The sequence below is a fragment of the Oncorhynchus mykiss genome, chromosome 5 (assembly GCF_057628025.1).
Source record: "Oncorhynchus mykiss isolate SJ-2025 chromosome 5, ASM5762802v1, whole genome shotgun sequence".
Taxonomy (NCBI): domain Eukaryota; kingdom Metazoa; phylum Chordata; class Actinopteri; order Salmoniformes; family Salmonidae; genus Oncorhynchus; species Oncorhynchus mykiss.
Genome location: NC_143026.1, coordinates 17,561,609 through 17,579,479, shown reverse-complemented (window position 1 = coordinate 17,579,479; position 17,871 = coordinate 17,561,609).

Here is a 17,871-nt window from a genome sequence, read left to right as displayed (position 1 = left end):
AGGAAACCTGATGCCAACCAGAGATGGGCAGTATTCATGTTACATGTATTTCAATATGTATTTCAACTAAATACTTGAGTATTTTGTCATTTGTAGTGCACTGGGCTGAACTACACTCCAATGTATTTTCTAACAAGATACATTCGAGAGCTGTAATTTGTATTTTCAAAATACAAATTACTTTTCTAAAAAATATTTTTTTTAAAATTATTTTAGAATATATATATATTTTGTGTGTTTCACAATTTTGTGGCCCCTTTTCACCCTTTATTGGTATCAAAAGTCTACGGTGTGACACTATGGTGTGATAAGAGCATCTGCTCAATAAAATAATATCAATGTAAACTCAGCAAAAAAAGAAACGTCCGTTGTTCAGGCCCCTGTCTTTCAAAGATAATTTGTAAAAATCCAAAAAACTTCACAGATCTTCATTGTAAAGGGTTTAAACACTGTTTCACATGCTTGTTCAATAAACCATAAACAATTAATGAACATGCACCTGTGGAACGGTCATTAAGACACTAACAGCTTACAGACGACAGGCAATTAAGGTCACAGTTATGAAAACGTAGGACATTAAAGAGGCCTTTCTACTGACTGAAAAAACCCAAAAGAAAGATGCCCAGCGTCTCTGCTCATCTGTGTGAACGTGCCTTAGGCATGCTGCAAGGAGGCATGAAGACTGCAGATGTGGCCAGGGCAATAAATTACAATGTCCGTACTGTGAGACGCCTAAGACCGCGCTACAGGGAGACAAGACAGACAGCTGATCGTCCTCGCAGTGGCACACCACTTGAAACAACACCTGCACAGGATCAGTACATCCGAACATTACACCTGTGGGACAGGTACAGGATGGCATCAACAACTTCCCGTGGTTACACCAGAAACGCACAATCGCTCCATCTGTTATGCTCGTTGATGGAAGTATCGGACCAAGGTGCAGCGTGGTAGGCATACATCTTAATTTTATTCAATGAACACCGAAAAAACAACAATTACAAACTAAACGTAAAGATTAGTAGGGCTAAACAGCACAGTACCAAACCAAGATCTCACAAACAACAGGTGGGAAAAGGCTGCCTAAATATGATCCCCAATCAGAGACAACGATAGACAGCTGCCTCTGATTGGGAACCATACCAGGCAACAACGTCACCCATGGGCACAAACCCACCGTCGCTGGTTCAGACAGGACTGGCAAAAAGTGATCTTCACTGACGAGTCCCGGTTTGTTTCACCTGGGGTGATGTTCGGATTCACACTTTTTTGACGAAGGAATGAGCGTTACATCGAGGCCTGTACTCTGGAGCGTGATCAATTTAGAGGCGGAGGGTCCGTCATGGTCTGGGGCGGTGTGTCACAGCATCATCGGAATGAGCTTGTTGTAATTGCTGGCAATCTCAACGCTGTGCATTACTGTGAAGACATCCTCCTCCCTCATGTGGTACCCTTCCTGCAGGCTCATCCTGACATGACCCTCCAGCATGACAATGTCACCAGCCATACTGCTCGTTCTGTGCATGATTTCCTGCAAGACAGGAATGTTAGTGTTCTGCCATGGCCCGCGAAGAGCCTGGATCTCAATCCCATTGAGCACGTCTGGGACCTGTTGGATTGGAGGGTGAGGGCGAGGGCCATTCCCCCCAGAAATTTCCAGGAACTTGCAGGTGCCTTGGTGGAAGAGTGGAGTAACATCTCACAACAAGAACTGGCAAATCTGGTGCAGTCCATGAGGAGGAGATGCACTGCAGTACTTAATGCAGCTGGTGGCCACACCAGATACTAACTGTTACTTTTTATTTTGACACCCTTTTGTTCAGGGACTCATTATTCAATTTCTGTTAGTCACATGTCTGTGGAACTTGTTCAGTTTATGTCTCTGTTGTTGAATCTTATGTTCATACAAATATTTACACATGTTAAGTTTGCTGAAAATAAACACAGTTTACATTAGCTGAGTTTATAATTAAAAATGTACAGTTGCAAAGCATTCTGTGTATTATTGTAATGAGCTCTACCCCGTAACACGGCCAATTATAATACCCAGTGTGCTTTGTGGTTCATTTTGGTATGTTCACTTTCACATTTCGGTCATTTAGCAGACACTCTTATCCAGAATGACTTACAGTCAGTGCATTCAACTGACGTAGCTAAACAACAACATATCACAGTAATAACAAGTAAGAAGTTTTTGTAACCGTTGGTGAGAATGTTGTTTTTGTTCGGGCAGAGTACTTGCAAATTCATTTCTGTATTTTAAAATGTAAGTACATGCATTTTGAAATGTATTTCATTAAAATAAAATGATTTTGTAGTTTATTTTTTAAACATTGATCTTTATGGTATTATTATGTTGTAGGTTGTAATTTCAACAACCAAAAACAAAAACAAAAAAACTGGGGTTGGTGAACCATTTACATAAAACTGAAATTACCTTGCTCTCAAGGTAGTAGTTGATCAGAGGCTGTCCGAACAGAGGCTATGAAGCATTCTGAAAGACCTTGACCAGGGACCTGTTGATATGAATTCAGCAAAGTATGTCAGGCATGTTCTAATGGAAATATTAATATTTGAATTGGACTTGTTTGATTACATTTGTACTTAAATTTTTCTGCATGATCTTCATCCTAGTCATTGTCCTCGAGTCTCCTGTCCCAGGAATTATCTGCTATTCCAGCCATGTTCAGGCATACTGTCTGTGTCTGTCCTGCATAGAACATGACATCATTCGGCCAATACGCCACTTCAGGCTAATGTTCTTATTATTGCTCCATCTTGAAATTACATTTTTTTGTGGTAATAATCCCTCATGGTCCTGCCCTCACCATGGCAACAGGGGCGATTAAATAGGAAAAAGAAAAACCTCTTGGTTGGACCTTTGATGTTAGCGAGACGATCGATATCAAATCAATGTTGTGAAGAGTTGATTTTATTTGCAAATATTGATTTGGATGTATGAGTAACAGTGTCTAGACATGTTCATTCCATTGAGACAGAAATATAATTTTATTTTCATCTCCGCCAAGAACGCTACTTGCTCAAAACATAATTTCTGCTGCTGCTTGTTACCATAGCAACAGCACATTTTGATGGTGGACCTCAGAGGCAGTTATGCTTCTGTATTCCATCACTGACTTGGGGAATCAAACAAAAAATCTAATCATCAAATCTAATTATATTTGTCACATGCGCCAAATACAACGGGTATAGACTTTACTGCTTGCTTACAAACCATTCCCAACGATGCAGAGTTTTTTTTTTAAATCTAGTAAAAATAGCAACATGAGAGGAATAAAATACATAAGAATGGAGTTATATCCCAGTTGGCATACGATGTGATAAAGACGTATTTTACTGGTTGATATCTGGTCAGAACGTTTTACAACCAGATTGTGGATTAAAGGATTAAAGATGGTGCCGGAGGGGATGGCTGCCATTTTATCGGCTTTTAACCAACTGTGCTATTTTGTTTGTTTTTTAGCATTGTTTGTAACTTGTTTTATACATAATGTTGCTGCTACTGTCTCTAATGACCGAAAACAGCTTCTGGGCATCAGAACTGCGATTGCTCACCTCAGATTAAACAAAACGTTTTTCTTCAATGACTTGGACGAGAGGGATATACTACAGACACCCGACCAGACCCAGATCCCCATCATTCGATGGAGAAGGAAACTGAGATTTCGCGGAAAAATAACAGGGTGCCTTGTTAGGATCAGATGACGAGTGGCTAATCTGCCTTTGCCTTCCGTCCTGCTAGCTAACGTTCAATCGCTGTAAAATAAATGGGTCAAACTAAAAGCACCTATATCCTAACTACGGGACATTAAAAACGGTAAAATCTTAAGTTTAACCGAGTCGTGGCTGAATGATGACCCTAAGAACATCCAGCTGGCGGGTAATGCACTCTATCAGCAGGATAGAACAGCAGCCTCTGGTAAGACACAGGGCAGGGGCCTATGCATATATGTAAACAACAGCTGGTGCATGATATCTAGGAAGTCTTGAGGTTTTGTTCGCCTGAGTATCTCATGATAAGCTGTAGACCACACTATCTACCTAGAGAGTTTTCATCTGTATTTTTCGTAACTGTCTACATACCACCAATGCTGGCACTAAAACCACACTCAATGAGCTGTATACTGCCATAAGCAAACAGGAAAACACTCATCCAGAGGTGGCACTCCATGTGGCTGGGACTTTAATGCAAGGAAAGTTTAATCAGTTTTCCTAATTTCAATCAGCATGTTAATGTGCAACCAGAGGGAAAACAATTCTAGACCACCTTTACTCCACACACAGAGACATGTACAAAGCTCTTCCTCACCCTCCATTTGGCAAATCTGACCATAATTCTATCCTTCTGATTCCTGCTTACAAGCAAATATTAAAGCAGGAAGCACCAGTGACTCGGTCTATAAAAGATGGTCAGATGAAGCTAATGCTAAACTATAGGACTGTTTTGCTAGTACAGACTGGAATATGTTCTTCCGATGGCCTTGAGGAGAACACCACATCAGTCACTGGCTTTATCAATAAGTGCATTGAGGGCTTCGTCCCCAAAGTGACTGTACATACATACCCCAACCAGAAGCCATGGATTACAGGCAACATTCACACTGAGCTAAAGAGTAGAGCTGCCGCTTTCAAGGTGCGGGACTCTAACCCAGAAGCTTAAAAAAATCCTGCTATGCCCTCCGACGAACCATCAAACAGGTAAAGCGTCAATACAGAACTAAGATCGAATCGTACTACACCGGTTCCGATGTGGCAGGGCTTACAAACCCTTACAGACTATAAAGGGAAGCACAGCCGAGAGCTGCCCATTGACACGAGCCTACCAGACAAGCTAAATAACTTCTGTGCTCGTTTTGAGGCAAATAACACTGAAACATACATGAGAGCATCAGCTGTTCCGGACGAATGCGTGATCACGCCCTCTGCAGCCGATGTCAAATCGAATCAAATCAAATGTTTTTATATAGCCCTTCGTACATCAGCTGATATCTCAAAGTGCTGTACAGAAACCCAGCCTAAAACCCCAAACAGCAAGCAATGCAGGTGTAGAAGCACGGTGGCTAGGAAAAACTCCCTAGAAAGGCCAAAACCTAGGAAGAAACCTAGAGAGGAACCAGGCTATGTGGGGTGGCCAGTCCTCTTCTGGCTGTGCCAGGTGGAGATTATAACAGAACATGGCCAAGATGTTCAAATGTTCATAAATGACCAGCATGGTCAAATAATAATAATCACAGGCAGAGCAGTTGAAACTGGAGGTGGACTGGGGACAGCAAGGAGGCATCATGTCAGGTAGTCCTGAGGCATGGTCCTAGGGCTCAGGTCCTCCGAGAGAGAGAAAGAAAGAGAGAAAGAGAGAATTAGAGAGAGCATACTTAAATTCACACAGGACACCGGATAGGACAGGAGAAGTACTCCAGATATAACAAACTGACCCTAGCCCCCCGACACATAAACTACTGCAGCATAAATACTGGAGGCTGAGACAGGAGGGGTCAGGAGACACTGTGGCCCCATCCGATGACACCCCGGACAGGGCCAAACAGGATGGATGTGAGTAACACCTTTAAACAGGTCAACATTCACAAGGCCGCAGAGCCAGATGGATTATTAGGATGCGTACTCCGAGCATGCGCTGACCAACTGGCAAGTGTCTTCACTGACATTTTCAACCTCTTCCTGTCTGAGTCTGTAATACCAACATGTTTCAAGCAGACCACCATAGTCCCTGTGCCCAAGAAAGTGAAGGTAACCTGCCGAAATGACTACCGACCCATAGCACTCACATCTGTAGCCATGAAATGCTTTGAAAGGCTGGTCATGGATCACATCAATATCATTATCCCTAGACCCACTCCAATTTGCATACCACACCAACAGATCCACATCTGTGGATCACAGATGATGCAGTCTCTATTGCACTCCACACTGCCCTTTCACAGCTAGACAAAAGGAACACCTATGTGAGAATGCTATTCATTGATTACAGTTCAGCGTTCAACACCATAGTGCCCTAAAAGCTCATCACTAAGCTAAGGACCCTGGGACTAAACACCTCCCTCTGCAGCTGTATCCTGGACTTCCTGACGGACCGCCCCCAGGTAGTAAGGGTAGGTAACAACACATCCGCCACGCTGATCCTCAACACGGGGGGCCCTCAGGGGTGCGTGCTCAGTCCCCTCCTGTACTCGCTGTTCCCTCATGACTGCACGGCCAGGCACGACTCCAACACCATGATTACGTTTGCTGATGGCACAATAGTGGTAGGCCTGATCACCGACAACGATGAAACAGCCTATAGGGAGGAGATCAGAGACCAGACCGTGTGGTGCAAGGACAGCAACCTCTCCCTTAACGTGATCAAGACAAAGGAGATGATTGTGGAGTACAGGAAAAGGAGGACCGAGCACGCCCCCATTCTCATCGACGGGGCTGTAGTGGAGCAGGTTGAGCGCTTCAAGTTCCTTGGCGTCCACATCACCAACAAACTAACATGGTCCAAGCACACCAAGACAGTCATGAAGAGGGCATGACAAAACCTATTCCCCCTCAAGAGACTGAAAAGATTTGGCATGGGTCTTTAGATCCTCAAAAGGTTTTACAACTGCACCATCGAGAGCATCCTGGCGGGTTGCATCACTGCCTGGTGTGGTAACTGCTCGGCCTCCGACCGCAAGGCTCTACAGAGGGTAGTGTGTACGGCCCAGTACATCACTGGGTCCAAGCTTCCTGCCATTCAGGACCTCTATACCAGGTGGTGTCAGAGGAAGGCCCTAAAAATTGTCAAAGACTCCAGCCACCCTAGTCATAGACTATTCTCTCTGCTACCACATGGCAAGCGGTACCAGAGCGCCAAGTCTAGGTCCAAGAGGCTTCTAAACAGCGCCTACCCCTAAGCCATAAGACTCCTGAACATCTAATTAAATGGCTACACAGACTATTTGCAAAGCCCCCCCCCCCCCTTCTACACTGCTGCTACTCTCTGTTATTATCTATGCATTTTTTCATTGCAAGATGGCGTAGCAGTCGGACGTGTGTTTTCTCTCTTGTCTCGTCCTGTAAATATCGATTTCTTCCTTGTTTTTTAGTATATATTTTGTATATATTTTAATCTCACTTTCCATCTACGGACTGAATATACTCTCTCCTGCAACCCGCCTCACCCAATGTGGTACGGATCTGCTATTTTCATTTTCTTTAGAACCAGAACCCCCATCAGAAGCAAGCCAGCAAACTAGCTACTAGCTAGTAGTCAGTTAACCACTGCTAGCGGTCTTCACCATTAACTCGGACACCAGCAAGCCTCAGCTCAGTCAATACCTGCCAGTCTGCACAGGGCGATATCAACCCAGAGCATATCGGACTGCTTTTTCTCTTCCACATCTCTGGATTCCTAACGCAACCTCTGAACCTTTACACCGGATCATCGCAGCCAGCTAGCTGCAATCCGAGTGGCTACTCCTGGCTAATGTCTCTGTCCAGAAGAAAGCATTAGTTAGCCTTGAGCTAGCCTCGAGCTAGGCCCATCTCCCTGCTAGCCGAAGAGGTCCACCAGCCAATTATTGGGCTACAATAGACCTTTTGCCAATTGGCCTGAACCCTTTACTGCAGACACGGAGCCCCGCCGCTCCATCACGACTGGTCTGTCGACGTAATCGTCCGAGGTGGTTTCAACAGGTTCTTCCGTTGCGACGTCCCCAGAGGCCCATCTGCTAGCACCAGCCCGCTAGCTGTCTGAATCGCCGTGTCTCCAGCTCGCCTAGTGTAGTAGTGACTACTGAATCGGCTCCCTGACTCATCTATTGCTACTCATTGGACCCTATGATCACTCGGCTACACATGCCTCTTCCTAATGTCAATATGCCTTGTCTATTGCTGTTTTGGTTAGTGATCATTGTCTTATCTCACTGTAGAGCCCCCAGCCCTGCCCAATATGCCTTAGATAGCCCTTTTGTTCCACCCCCCACACATGCGCTGACCTCACCTGGCTTAAACTGGTGCCTCTAGAGACAAAACCTCTCTCATCGTCACTCAATGCCTAGGTTTACCTCCACTGTACTCACATCCTACCATACACTTGTCTGTACATTATGCCTTGAATCTATTCTTCCAAGCCCAGAAATCTGATCCTTTTACTCTCTGTTCCGAATGCAATAGACAACCAGTTCTTATAACCTTTAGCCGTACCCTTATCCTACTCATCCTCTGTTCCTCTGGTGATGTATAGGTTAACCCCTGCAGCCCCAGCACCACTCCCATTCCCCAGCCACTCTCATTTGTTGACTTCTGTAACCGTAAAAGCCTTGGTTTCATGCATGTTAACATTAGAAGCCTCCTCCCTAAGTATGTTTTATTCACTGCATTAGCACACTCTGCCAACCCGGATGTCTTAGCCGTGTATGAATCCTATTTTAGGAAGGCCACCAAAAATCAAGAAATTTTCATCCCCAGCTGCAACATTTTCCGACAAGATAGAACTGCCAAAGGGGTTGGAGTTGCAATCTACTGCAGAGATTGCATTCAGAGTTCTGTCATACTATCCAGGTTTGTGCCCAAACAATTCGAGCTTCTACTTTTAATAATCAACCTTTCCAGAAACAAGTCTCTCACCGTTGCAGCTTGTTATAGTCCCCCCTCAGCCCCTAGCTGTGCCCTGGACACCAAATGTGAATTGATTGCCCCCCATCTATCTTCAGAGTTCGTACTGTTAGGTTGACCTACACTGGGTTATGCTTAATTAACACACCGCCATCCTACAATCTAAACTAGATGCCCTCAATCTCACACAAATTATCAAGGAATCTACCAGGTACAACCCTAAATCAGTAACCTTGGGCTGACCAACTTGCCCTCTAAATACACATCTGCTGTATTCAACCAGGATTTCAGCGATCACTGCCTCATTGCCTGCGTCTGTAATGGGTCCGTGGTCAAACGACCACCCCTCATCACTGTCAAACGCTCCCTAAAACACTTCAGCAAGCAGACCAATCTAATCAACCTGGCCCGGGTATCCTGGAAGGATATTGACCTTATACCGTCAGTAGAGGATGCCTGGTTGCTGTTTAAAAGTGCTTTCACAATCTTCAATAAGCATGCCTCATTCAAAAATGTTAGAACTAAGAACAGATATAGCCCTTGGTTCACCCCAGACTTGACTACCCTTGAACAGCACAAAAACATCCTGTGGCGTTCTGCATTAGCATGGAATAGCCCCGCGATATGCAACTTCTCAGGGAAGTCAGGAACCAATATACACAGTCAGTTAGGAAAGCTAAAAATAGCTTTTTCAAACAGAAATTTGCATCCTGTTGCACTAATTCCAAAACGTTTTGGGACACTAAAGTCCATGGAGAATAAGAGCACCTCCTCCCAGCTGCCCACTGAGGCTAGGAAATACTGTCACCACCAGTAAATAAATCTATGATAATCAATCATTTCAATTTTTTTACGGCTGGCCATGCCTTCCACCTGGCTACCTCTACCCAAGCCAACACCTCTGCACCCCCTGCAGCAACTTGCCCAAGCCCCCCCCCCCCCCCCCCCGCTTCTCCTTCACCCAAATCCAGACAGCTGATGTTCTGAAAGAGCTGCAAAATCTGGATCCCTACAAATCAGCTGGGCTAGACAATCTGGACCCTCTCTTTCTAAAATTATCCACTGAAATTGTTGCAACCCCTATTACTAGCCTGTTCAACCTCTCTTTTGTATCGTCTGAGATCCCCAAAGATTGGAAAGCTGCCGCAGTCATCCCCCTCTTCAAAGGGGGAGACACTCTAGACCCAAACTGTTATAGACCTCTATCCATCCTGCCCTGCCTAATCTAAAATCTTCCATAGCCAAGTTAACAGATCACCGAACATTTCGAATCACACCGTTCCTTCTCCACTATGCAATCTGGTTTCCGAGCTGGTTATGGGTGCACCTCAGCCACGCTCAAGGTCCTAAACGATATCATAACCGCCATCGATAAAAGACAATACTGTGCAGCCGTATTCATCAACCTGGCCAAGGCTTTCGACTCTGTCAATCACCGCATTCTTATCGGCAGACTAAATAGCCTTGGCTTCTCAAATGACTGCCTCGCCTGGTTCATCAACGACTTCTCAGATAGAGTTCAGTGTGTCAAATCGGAGGGCCTGTTGTCTGGACCTCTGGCAGTCTCTATGAGGGTTCAATTCTCGGGCCGACACTTTTCTCTGTATATATCAATGATGTCGCTCTTGCTGCTGGTGATTCTCCGATCCACCTCTATGCAGACGACACCATTCTGTATACATCTGGCACTTCTTTGGACACTGTGTTAACAAACCTCCAAACGAGCTTCAATGCCATACAAAACTCCTTCCGTGGCCTCCAACTGCTTTTAAATGCTAGTAAAACTAAATGCATGCTCTTGCTGCCCACACCCGCCCGCCCGACTAGCATCACTACTGTGGACAGTTCTGACTTAGTATATGTAGACAACTACAAATACCTAGGTGTCTGGTTAGACTGTAAACTCTCCTTCCAGACTCACATTAAGCATCTCCAATCCAAAATTAAATCTAGAATCTGCTTCCTATTTCGCAACAAAGCCTCCTTCACTCATGCTGCCAAACATACCCTCGTAAAACTGACTATCCTACCGATCCTTGACTTCGGAGATTTCATTTACAAAATAGCCTCCAACACTCTACTCAGAAAATTGGATGTAGTCTATCACAGTGCCATCCTTTTTGTCACCAAAGCCCCATATACTACCCACCACTGCAACCTGTATGCTCTCATTTGCTGGCTCTTGCTACAGATTCGTCGCCAAACCCACTGGCTCCAGGTCATCTATAAGTCTTTGCTAGGTAAAGCCCCACCTTATCTCAGCTCACTGGTCACCATAGCAGCACCCACCCGTAGCACGCTCCAGCAGGTATATTTCACTGGTCATCCCCAAAGCCAACACTCCCTTTGGCCACCTTTCCTTCCAGTTCTCTGCTTCCAATGACTGGAACGGATTGCAAAAATCACTCAAGCTGGAGTCTCTAACTTTAAGCATCAGCTGTCAGAGCAGTTTACTGTACCTGTACACAGCCAATCTGTAAACAGCACACCCAACTACCTCATCCCCAAAATGTTATTTATTTTATTGCTCTTTTGCACCCCGGTATCTCTACTTGCACATCATCATCTGCAAATCTATCACTAGAGTGTTAATGATAAATTGTAATTATTTCACCTCTTTGGCCTATTTATTGCTTTACCTCCCTACTCTTCTACATTTGCCCACACTGTACATAGATTTTTTTATATTGTGTTAATGACTGTACGTTTATTTATGTGTAACTCTGTGTTTTTGTTTTTTGTCGCACTGCTTTGCTTTATCTTGGCCAGGTCGCAGTTGTAAATGAGAACTTGTTCTCAACTGGCTTACCTGGTTAAATAAAGGTGAAGCAAATAAAAATACAAATAGTCACTTTAATAACTCTACCTACATGTACCTCAATTACCTCGACACCGGTGCCCCCGCACATTGACTCAGTACAGGTACCCCCTGTATATAGCCTCCACATTGGCTCTGTACCGTAACACCCTGTATATAGCCTCCACATTGACTCTGTACCGTAACACCCTGTATATATAGCCTCCACATTGACTCTGTACCGGTACCCCCTGTATATAGCCTTCACATTGACTCTGTACCGGTACCCCCTGTATATAGCCTCCACATTGACTCAGTACCGTAACACCCTGTATATAGCCCCGCTATTGATTTTTTTATGCTGCTCTTTAATTATTTGTTATTCTTATCCCTTGCTTTTAAAAAAAAATAAACTGCATTGTTGGTTAAGGGCTTGTTAGTAAGAATTTCACTGTAAGGTCTGTCTACACATGTAGTAGGCACATGTGACAATTTGATTTGTACAATTTGATTTGAATAAAATACATATTTTTCATGAAGTATTTTGGGTTGATATCTAGTTTTTGGTTTAAATCTGATTGAACTACTGACCAGTTATCGAAATGCTACTCAATTAATAAACACCAATCTATATAAACATGTAACATGGTGTTTGTGGGCATCATTACAGTTAATAAAATTGGAGTAATATTCTTTTTTCATCAGGTTTTGCCTGGTTCAGCTTAGCACTCTTGGCAAACAACAGCTGGCAGAGTGCACCAAAGCGGCTTTGGGTCTCGTGGCATACTGTACCCAGTCAACACGCTGGGCTCGGGCCTATTCCGTTTGAGACTCGGGGGACTCAGCATGGACTCGGACTCAGAGTAGCTTAATGCCGGCCGAGCTCTTCCCAAGTCCGGCAGATCATATTACTATGGGCTATGGCTAATGGTACTCGGGCTGAGTCAACTTCAGCTTATCTGTCCCGATTAAAATTTTCAGGAGTAGGGTCATTTGAGGTTTTTATTCGGCAGGTGATGTAATACCAAAGAAATTTGATATATTTCACTTCCTAGTCATCAAATTTGCTAGATCATTAAAAGCAAAAATGTGTGACAGTCTCTGCAGTCCTATAGCTATCAAAGATGGTCCCTAATTTAGAGAATCTCTGATGCTATAAATGCTTTCACTTTTACTACATCTTGCTGTGTGTGTTGGCTGCACATTTTGTATGTTGCACTGAATGTTGTTTCGATGTTTGATTATGACCAACTCAATTATGACTAACTAAATAACACATAGGCCTGTCTTTCATTTCAAAATCCTACTATAATCCACCAGGATTTACAAAACCCAATTTATATCGCATTTATTTCCATCAATAATGTGTCCAAAATTATAGCACCTGAATTTGACCCTGAAAATATGACTATTATATTTTCCCTTAAAGATTTTAAGCAATTAACATAAAGTGTGCAGTAATCTAATTTTAATTTCAGTATCTAAATAAGGAGGTGGGCATATCAGTTCCAGATAAAACTAGGATTTGAATATGTGCTTCACACTCAGCAATAGATCTCTGTGCACAGGCAGTCTGCTTGCTCGAGCGCATCAGTCAACAGTCCATACTGCAGTTGGGACAGAGCGGTCAACACTCCATATTGCAGTTGGGACAGAGCGGTCAACACTCCATACTGCAGTTGGGACAGAGCGGTCAACACTCTATACTGCGGTTGGGACAGAGCACTGGGGATGCTACCCAAAAACAGAGCTGGAAAATGTCAGTTTCTCAAAATTTACACAAAACATTTGAAAAGATTTGACTGCTAAGTGGTAGTCAGTGTTCTCCTGCACTGTTTTACTTTTGTAAGTAAAGCAGTGGTTTGTTCGGTAGAAGAATGTCAAGGAAATATTTGCTAGCTAGCTAATGTTAGCTCTATGGCTAATCCTCCATGGACATTGTAAATTCTCATTTTTACCTGTTGTAGCCATTGGTTTTAGCTAGGTAGCTAACGTTTTGACATTTTGATATCTGTTTAATTAATGACAGTAAATGTGTGTGAGAGAGAGAGATGATACCTTTAGAAAACATTGTAATGTCAACATTGTCATGCTAGCTGTATGTGTGCATGTGTGTGTTCTGTGTGAGAGAGAGAGGGGGGAGAAATTATCAATCATTTATAGGAAGATTGTCATCATGTCAACATGCTAGCTGTGTGTGTGAGAGAGAGAGAGAAAGAGATTGAGAGAGAGATGGTTGATAAATACACATATAGGAAACATTAATATTGTTTGTGCGTGTGTGTGTTTAAGAGAGACATTGTGAGCTAGCCTAATTCTTGAAATGTGGAACCCCCCCAACATGGGTGTGAATTTGTTCCTGATTCATCAGGGATCGTTGTATTTTTGTGTATCTTGTATTTGACAGTACAACACATTTTGTCTGTCCCTGCTCCCCCTCAACACTAATTCTAACGTTACAACTCTCAACTGCCTTACTCAATTCTTGATTCTCTTCTTTTGCAGGAATCTTCTAACTTGGATGGAAGGAAGGAGGATGGAACAAAAGGGAAGGAGTACAGAAGTTATCCAGCCTGCTGACTAAGAAATGGAAATAGGCTCTCTATCTTTCTGTCTATGTTTTGCTATCTCTCTCTGTATGTCTGCAGAGTCAACATAGTCAATGACAAGTTGTTCATATTCTAGAGAAAACAGACCATTTCCAATGCATTTAGTTTTGTGGATTGGCACGTATTTCAGACATACACAGAGTGAACAAAACATTAAGAACACCTGCTCTTTCCATGACAAAGACAGACCAGGTGAGAGCGATGATCCCTTATTGATGTCACTTGTTAAATCCACACTCCATGCCCCGACGAATTCAGGCTGTTCAGATGTTTGGTATACTCAGTGTATATGATATTGGATTACTCCGAATATCACACATGGACATTTCCTATGGCCGGATATGGACTCATTCCATATCCTAAGACATCCTATTTTCTCTCTTCATGTTGACAAATACTGACTGTTTACAACATCGCATATCTGTGTTTTCTCAGTATTCAATATGTTAAGCTATATTAATTCCAGATAGGCCTATGTTTGTCTTGGCTGAGGTCCATATCAGGATCTTGATATACTTTTTGATATGGTGAAAATAAGGACGATATCAGATGCATTTGAGTTTTCCGCACATGCTCAATAACTTGACAAATATGAAATACATATTTATTTGATGTAAAAATCTTTCCCTCAGGATATCATACATGATATGGCCGGATATTGACTCATTAGATATCCTGAGATAGGCCTATGTGGACATCTTATTTTCTCTATGATGAAAAATACAGTTGGCCTATATAGTGTATTTTCTCAGCACATACAATTCATATGCTCTTGCCTGAGGTCCATATCAGGATCTTGATTTGCTTTTTGATATGCTAAATAAGGACAGTTTCTGATGCTTATTTGAGGACATGCTCAATAATTTGACAAATATTAAATCCATGTCATTCTTTCATACACTAGCTATAATTTTTGTATTCACTCTGCATTAAGGTGCACACAAACTAAAATCACTGTAACTGGTAGCCTAGCAACAATAATCAAGTATTTTCTGCGGTTGAGTTCCAACAGTCATTTTTTAATTTGGGGCGCCACAATGAGTGTGTAAATGGTGTGTGATCAAACTGACAACTGGAGTAACAAAGTGTGAAGCTGTTCAAAAACTACCTGAAGGAAGTTTATAGTAAGTAGCTATAACATTTGAGATGTTTTATTTAACTTAGTAACTAGAATCAAGAACGTTAGCTAATCAAAAATATGAAATAACATATGGAATCATGTGGTAACCAAAAAAGTGTTTAACAAATATATTTGATATTCTTCAAAATAGCCACCCTTTGCCTTGACAGCATATTTTCAAGCATGGTGGTAGCTGCATCATTTTATGTGTATGCTTGTCATCGGCAAGGACTATGGAGTTTTTTAGGATTTAAAGAAAATGTAATACAGCTAAGCACAGTTAAAATCCTACAGGAAAACCTGGTTCATTCTACTTGTCAACGAACACTGGGAGACAAATTCACCTTTCAGCAGGACAATAAACCTAAATCACAAGACCAAACATACACTGGAGTTGCTAACCAAGACGACATTGAATGTCGATGACAGCATGTGTTTCCTTGCAGGTAACCATGGTTGACAGAGGAAGAACAATGATTCCAAGCACCACCCTCCTTTTGAGGCTTCCAGTCTGTTATTCGAACTCAATCAGCATGACAGAGAAATTTCCAGTCTTGTCCTTGTCAACACTCACACCTGTGTTAACGAGAGAGTCACTGACATGTCAGCTGGTCCATTCGTGGCAGGGCTGAAATACAGTGGAAATGTTTTTGGGGGATTCAGTTCATTTGCATAGCAAAGAGGGACTTTGCAATTAATCGGATCACTCTTCATAACATTCTGGAGTATATGCAAATTGCCATCATACAAATTGAGGCAGCAGACTTTGTGAAAATGTATATTTGTGCCATTCTCAAAACTTTTGGCCACGACTGTATAGGGAGGAGGTTAGAGACCTGGCAGTGTGGTGCCAGGACAACAACCTCTCCCTCAACATGAGCAAAATAAAAGAACAAGCCCGTGGACTACAGGAAAAGGAGGGTCAAACACTCCCCAATTCACCAACAATCTCATGGTCCAAACACACCAAGAAAGTAATTAGGAGGGCATGACAATGCCTTTTCCCCCTCGGGACACTGAAGAGATTTGGCATGGGTCCCCAGATCCTCAAAAGGTTTGACAGCTACTCCATCAAGAGCATCCTAACCGGTTGCATCACCGCCTGGTGTGGCAACTTATGGCATCAGACCATAAGGCATCACTGGGGCCAAGCTTCCTGCCATCCAGGACCTATATACTATGCAGAGTCAGAGGAAGACCCAAAATAATTGTCTAAGAGTCCAGTCACCCAAGTTATAGACTGTTATCTTTGCTACCGCAAGCCAAACGGTACCGGAGTGCCAAGTCTAGGTCCCAAGGTTCCTTAACTGCTTCTTCACCAAAGCCATAAGACTGCTGAACAATTAATCAAATGACCACCCGGACTATTTGCATTGACCCCCCCCCCCCCCCCCTCCTTTGTTTTTACACTGCTGCTACTCGCTGTTTATTGTCAAAGCATAGTCACTTTACCCCTACCTACATGTACAAATTACCTCAACTAACCTGTACCACCACACATCGACTCAGTACCAGTACCCCTGTATATAGCCTGACTAACCTGTACCACCACACATCGACTCAGTACCAGTACCCCTGTATATAGCCTGACTAACCTGTACCACCACACATCGACTCAGTACCAGTACCCCTGTATATAGCCTCGTTATTGTTTATTTGTGTTACTTTTCTTTTTTTACTGTAGTTAGTTTCCTAATTATTTTCTTAACCAACAATGCAGGTTTACAAAAAAATAAAGTTAAGGGCTTGTAAGTTACCTTGAAATGCTAAGGTCTGACAAATACAATTTGATCAAGGTGTGCAAAGCTCTTTGAGACTTACCCAAAAAGACTCCAAGCTGTAATCGCTGCCAATGGTGTTTCTAACATGTATCAACTCGCTAATCAAGACATTAGTGTTTTATTTTTCATTCATTTTTAATTCTCACATTTTTCTTTGACAGAGTATTTTGTGTAGATGGATGACAATTTACAATTAAATCCATTTTAATCCCACTTTATAACACAAAATGTGGCAAAAGTCAAGGGGTGTGAATACTCACTGAAGGCACTGTATGTACATGAAGACAGGGTAAAGTAACTAGGCATCAGAACATAATAACAGTGCTACAATAAAGAACAGTAGCAACAGCATATGATTAGTGTACAAGTGTGTGTTTGTGTCGGTATGTGTTTGTGCATATGAATGTGAAGATGGAATTGAGGGACATGCTCAAGCACGCTCTCTCAAACACACACAAATGTAGTGCATTTCTTTTGACCAGAAAGCTATGGGCTATATAGTTTCCTACTCTAAAGGGAATAGGATGCCATTTGGGACACAACCTAGGATGGAGATGAATGAGGGGAAGTATCTGCTTCATCTCATTTAATCCCTCAGTTTTAACGAGGGGAAACTGCTAATCACCTTCACTCGCTTCCAAATACTCAGACATTTCACTGTTAAGGTGACACATTTCTCAGCATTTGGAGAACAGTAAGAACAGAACATAAGTTCTAATGGGGGCAGGCTGTCAATTCTGGAGGTGGGAGGGAGATGGGGTTTGCGCTAAAGTTAGACTTGCATCCTCTTACCTCAAGTAAAATTTCTACAATCAGAGTTTCCCTCGCTCTCTGTTAGCTTCTGAAGGAAATCAAACGAACCAGACAACGACCATTTAGAGGTGAGGGCCGCAGAAGAATGGTTTGTTGCAGACAATACTGCTGTAACTATTGGAAAACTTCTGTGAG